Source organism: Triticum dicoccoides, chromosome 3B, assembly GCF_002162155.2.
Source record: "Triticum dicoccoides isolate Atlit2015 ecotype Zavitan chromosome 3B, WEW_v2.0, whole genome shotgun sequence".
Taxonomy (NCBI): domain Eukaryota; kingdom Viridiplantae; phylum Streptophyta; class Magnoliopsida; order Poales; family Poaceae; genus Triticum; species Triticum dicoccoides.
Window position 1 is genome coordinate 696496711 of NC_041385.1, and position 6459 is coordinate 696503169.

A 6459-nucleotide genomic window follows, 5' to 3' on the forward strand; every position below is an offset into this window, starting at 1 on the left:
CAATTGGATGTACGTTAGCATGAACTATTATTGTTGACATCACCCAAAGGTGAATACGTTTGGAGGCAACATTATAAGCCCCAATCTTTCTCTGTGTCTGGTTAAAACTTCATAACCATAAGTATTGCGTGAGTGTTAGCAATTATAGAAGACTATATGATAGTTGAGTATGTGAAGTTTGCTAAATCAAAGCTCTGACATAGACTCTTCCTGAAAGTAAGATGAATTGCAATTGTTTGATGACTAAGAATGAAGTTTGCTAGTTTTCAAGAAAGTTTATGGTCTATGCTTTAACATGTGAATTGCTTGTTACTAGTTCGTGAAAAGTTTTATGAGATGAACTACTGTTATGACATATAATGATGCTAGTAAAGGTGATTGAAATTATCATTGATCAAACTTGTGCACCTCTAGCATTCACACTTCATAAATTCTTTCTTTTATCATTTACCTACTCGAGGACGAGTAGGAATTAAGCTCGGGGATGCTGATACGTCTCCAACGTATCTATAATTTATGAAGCATTCATGCTATATTACTATGTGTTTTGAATGATTATGGGCTTTATTATACACTTTTATATTACTTTTGGGACTAACCTATTAACCGGAGGCCTAGACCATATTGTTGTTTTATTGCCTGTTTCAGTATTTCGAAGAAAAGGAATATCAAACGGAGTCCAAATGGAATGAAACCTTCGGCATCGTGATTTTTTGGAAAATTATCATCCTGGAGGCTTGGAGATCAAGTCAGAAGATCCTCGAGGAGCCCAGGAGATAGGGGGCGCCCCCCCCCCCCTACAAGGCGCGGCCCCCTGTCTCGTGGACCCCTCGAGCACCCCCCGACTGACTTCTTTCGCCTATATATGCCTACGTACCCTAAAACCATCGAAAATCAAGATAGATCGGGAGTTCCGCTGCCGCAAGCCTCTATAGCCACCAAAAACCTCTCAGGAGCCCTTCCCGGCACCCTGCCGAAGGGGGGGTCCTTCACCGGTGGCCATCTTCATCATCCCGGCGCTCTCCATGACGAGGAGGGGGTAGTTCACCCTCGGGGCTGAGGGTATGTACCCGGAGCTATGTGTTTGATCTCTCTCTCTCATGTTCTCTCTCATGTTCCCTCTATTGCACAATCTTGATGTATCCCCAGCTTTGCTATTGTAGTTGGATCTTATGATGTTTCTCCCCCTCTACTCTCTTGTGATGAATTGAGTTTCCCCTTTGAAGTTATCTTGTCGGATTGAGTCTTTTATGAGAACACTTGATGTATGTCTTGCCGTGCTTATCTGTGGTGACAATGGGATATCATGTGCCTCTTGATGTATGTTTTGGTGACCAACTTGCGGGTTCCGCCCATGAACCTATGCATAGGGGTTGGCACACGTTCTTGACTTTCCGGTAGAAACTTTTGGGCACTCTTTGAAGTACTTTGTGTTGGTTGAATAGACGAATCTGAGATTGTGTCATGCATATCGTATAATCATGCCCACGGATACTTGAGGTGACAATGGAGTATCTAGGTGACATTAGGGTTTTGGTTGATTTGTGTCTTAAGGTGTTATTCTAGTACGAACTCTTTTATAGATCGATCCGAAAGAATAACTTTGAGGTGGTTTCGTACCCTACCATAATCTCTACGTTTGTTCTCCGCTATTAGTGGCTTTGGAGTGACTCTTTGTTGCATGTTGAGGGCTTATTATATGATATATCTATGTTATTATTGTTGAGAGAACTTGCACTAGTGAAAGTATGAATTCTAGGCCTTGTTTCCCACCATTTCAATACCGTTTACGCTCATTTTTACCACTTGTTACCTTGCTGTTTTTATTATTTCAGATTACAAAAACCTTTATCTACTATCTATTTTGCACTTGTATCTTCATCTCTTCGCCGAACTAGTGCACCTATACAATTTGCCATTGTATTGGGTGTGTTGGGGACACAAGAGACTCTTTGTTATTTGGTTGCAGGGTTGCTTGAGAGAGACCATCTTCATCCTACGCCTCCTACGGATTGATAAACCTTAGGTCATCCACTTGAGGGAAATTTGCTACTGTCCTACAAACCTGTGCACTTGCAGGCCCAACAACGTCTACAAGAAGGTTGTGTAGTAGACATCAGGAGACACCTGTAGAACATCTTTATAGTCACCCATTTATGTTGTGACGTTTGATATCACACATGGTGTTCCTCCGGTATTTGGGAGTTGCATAATCTCATAGTCTGAGGAACATGTATAAGTCATGAAGAAAGCAATAGCAATGAAACTGTAACGATCATAATGCTAAGCTAACTGATGGTCTTGTCCATCACATCATTCTCCTAATGATGTGATCATGTTCATCAAATTACAACACATGTCTATGGTCAGGAAACATAACCATCTTTGATTAACGAGCTAGTCAAGTAGAGGCATACTAGGGACACTATGTTTTGTCTATGTATTCACTTATGTACTAAGTTTCTGGTTAATACAATTCTATCATGAATAATAAACATTTATCATGATATAAGGAAATATAGATAACAAGTTTATTATTGCCTCTAGGGCATATTTCCTTCATTCATGGTACATAAGGGTTTGAGACAAGGGGATTCCATGTCTCCTCTCTTGTTTAACATAGTGGCCGATATGCTGGCCATTCTCATTGGTAGGGCCAAGCAGCATGGTCAGGTGGAGGGGTTAGTCCCTCATCTGGTTGATGGAGGAGTATCCATTTTGCAGTACGCCAAGACACTATCTTATTCATGGAACATGACATTGCTAAGGCGCGCAATATGAAACTCATCCTATGTCTTTTCGAACAATTGTCAGGTTTAAAGATAAACTTTCGCAAGAGCGAGTTGTTCTGCTTTGGAAGGCCAAAGACGAACAAGACACATATAGACAATTGTTTGGGTGTGAATTAGGTTCTTTACCATTTAGTTATTTGGGCATACCGATTCATCACCGTAAGTTATCCAACAAAGAATGGAAGTGTATCAAAGATCGAATTGAAAAAAAGCTGAGCTGCTGGAAGGGCAAGCTTATGTCTTATGGAGGTCGGCTAGTACTAATTAACTCCGTACTGACTAGTATGCCGATGTTTCTATTATCGCTCTTTGAAATTCCAAAAGGGGGTTTAGAAACGACTTGATTTCTTTAGATCTCGGTTCTTCTGGCAGTCAGATGAGGCCAAGAGGAAATACCGTCTCGCGTGATGGGATATCCTTTGTCAACCTAAAGACCAGGGGGGTCTCGGTATTGAGAACTTAGAAATCAAGAATAAATGCCTTATGAGCAAATGGCTCTACAGGAGCCGGATGGCATGTGGGCTCAGATTCTACGCAATAAGTATTTACAGTCGAAAATGCTCGCTCAGGTTACCATACGACCAACTGACTCGCCATTCTGGAAGGGGCTGATGAGAACTAATGACTTGTTCTTTCGTAAGGTCAAATTCTTGGTTGGCAATGGGATGCCAACAAGATTTTGGGAGGACATGTGGTTAGGGGAGACTCCCCTAGTTGTACAATATCCCACCATTTATAACATTGTGCAACATAAAGAGGATTACGTTGGCACAGTATTCCAAATGATTGCATTGAATATTCAGTTCAGACGCGCGTTAGTTGGTGAGCGATGGAATGCCTGGATGCACTTGGTTCGGAGATTAATAGATGTTCAACTCTCCGACCACCCGGATTCGACGCAATGGAAATTAACTAAGAATGGGGTTTTTACGGTCAAATCCTTCTATTTGGAGTTAATTAACTCTGGCCCAATCTCACGATCAGTGCATATTTGGAGGGTTAAGGTGCCCTCCCGTATCAAAAAAATTATGTGGTTCGTCCACTAGCAAGTAATACTCACCAAGGACAACTTAATCAAGAGGCGATGGGTAGGCAGTTCACGTTGTTGTTTTTGTGATCATGATGAAACAATACAACATTTATGCCCACTCGCCAAATTGCTTTGGAGAATGATTTGTATAGCCTTCAACATCAATCCTCCAGTTGACATTGAGTCATTGTTTGGAATGTGGTTAGCTGGGGTTGAGCATATTACTCCGGCTCATATTTGGATTGGAATATGTGCGCTTTTATGGGCTATATGGAACTGTCGGAATGATTTGATATTTAACAGACAACACACTTTAACTTTCTTGCAGGTCATCTTCAGAGCTACCGCTTGGATCCGTACATGGCCCTTACTCACTCCTGCAAACTCCAGGGAGCCTTTGATTACTGGCTGCAACCAGTGGGAGATGGTAGCACGAGCTATATTCAACCGGTTTGGATGGCGGTCCCATAACAGGATAGGAGTTTAGGGAGCTTATCCTTCATATTGCCGTACCGGTTGTGATCATCAGAATTGTTTTTTCTATTTTCGCTCCACTTGCGAGCTATAATACTTTTAAGACTTTGTGATACTTCGTGGATCTTTTAATAAGATGGCTGAATGCATCATTATGATGCAGAGGCCGGGGTACGCCTCCATTTCCAAAAAAAAGGAAAAATAGGAGTCAGAAAATAAAATTAAAAAATCTCTTAAAGTTGCAATAGTTACAAAAACCATCTATTCTGCTTCTTTTGCTGTAACCAAACCAAACCAATCTCTTGAAGTTGTAGGATAGGGGAGTTCGCTTTTGTAAAGGTGATGACCAATATCTTGCTGCCCTTAATGAATGTGGAGACCACCATTGATTTTTATCACTGATGTTATATGCTTTCCATGACGCATTTGGCCTGAACCATCTTCGTCTCGCTTGCAGGAGGCTGTTCCTCGATACTTTTAAACAATGAGCACAACCAACCTTCCATAAAGGACTTCTACTCAAAATGGCAGATGAATTTGATAGGGCACCAGAACAATAGATGTGTAATTATTTAACGCTGAGATGGCAAATGATAAAAAATTATGTTCCAACCATTTCTTTGGTAATATATGCAATCTTCATAATGCCGCAGATTACAAACTTTGCAAACCTAAAGACTTATATTGAAATTAGGCATTCATGTCAACTGAAGAGAAATATTCTGCCTTTCCCAAAGATAGTAGCACTATATATGAAGAGAAGTATAACTCAGACTATGCAATGAGCTATACTATACAATGATTTGCTAGCTTCTCCTGAACACTGTTGTTTTGTTAACAAATGGATTGATCAAGGAGGTGGGGTGATCATGTCGGTGCTCTCGTTGGAACCCAGCCAAATGGTGTTATATACAACATTATTCTGGTATGTGGTAAACATTAGAAGAATTTAAAGTTTATGCACATGGATATCTTAATCTCCATTTTCATTGATCAATCCATCTGCAGCGAGCTCCAGCGGCACCCTGCACACCACAAACATTTCACAGATCAGGCACCTACATGGATAAGGCTATCAACTGCATCACCATTTGTTTAACTGGAGATGCATGGGGCGTGGCGGGTGGCGGAGCGGCTGACGGAGGGCATGGAGTGGAAGGCCGCGGTGGCAGCACGGGCGGCGGCGAGGATGCAGGTGAGACCTTGGTGCTATGGCACATCGACATGAGGCGGCGGCGGTGGTGGCCCGCTCTCGTGTCGATCAGAGGAGTGGCGGGGGCGGCAGCCTGCTCTCGCGGGCGTCAGAGGAGGAGCGGCGGCGGCTCGTCACTCCCGGCTCGTCCGTGCGGATGCTGCGGCGGCTACTCACGTCCGTAAACAGACAGCATGGTGCGTCGTGTGCTCGCGTAGTTAGATTAGGATCGCAAGGGTAGTGATCCGATTGCAACCAGTCTTTTGTTGCCTTCGTGATTGTAGGGCGTGAAGTTTTCTTTCGCGATGGAGTACGGTCACTCAACGTAAATTATTAAGTACACACAGAAAACAGGTTTGTTAAGGCTAACTGTTGAATCGAGTTTAGTGGATCTGATCATGCAGTGGTAATTGCTCCATGTACGTTTTGTGTGTGGAACTAAAGAAGATCATGTTTGCTCTTTATAAGTAAGTAGAGATGATCAAACCAAACTGAACACCTGCACCAAAAAAAAAACGAACTCGATCCATATCCGCGCGTCACTCCCCTTTCTGTTTCTCCTTTGTAAAAGCTTCCTGAAATTGAGTTGTGCCGAATATGTAACTTCGATTTATATTCAGAAAGCAGGAGCTCCCGTAGCTCAGTTGGTTAGAGCGTTGCTCTTATGAGCCGAAGGTCGCGGGTTCGAGCCCCGCCGGGAGCACCGTTTTTTTTCCTCTTCGTTTCTGCACGAGCCACACAATTTCACCTTCTTTTTTGTCCGCTGGACAAAGAAGCTTCCCAATCGATGACCACCCCCATACCTCCATATCACTCCGCCGTCAGGTGCTACTCTTTTCCTCTCCGTCGATGCGTACAATATTTGCCAAGACTGAATAGGGACGTTCGGCGATGGCGGCAGAGGGGTGCTGACGCCCCGGGTCAGTTTCATCTCTAGTTTCACTCTTTGCCGAGCTTGTCCCCACCTCCCC

At 43.0% G+C, this 6459-nt stretch overlaps 1 non-coding gene across 1 annotated transcript; it reads left to right on the top strand.

Moving 5' to 3' along the window:
• Positions 1-6117: 6117 nt before the first annotated feature.
• Positions 6118-6191, top strand: TRNAI-UAU. Its single transcript has one exon. It is a non-coding gene; the product is annotated as a tRNA-Ile (tRNA).
• Positions 6192-6459: the final 268 nt, after the last annotated feature.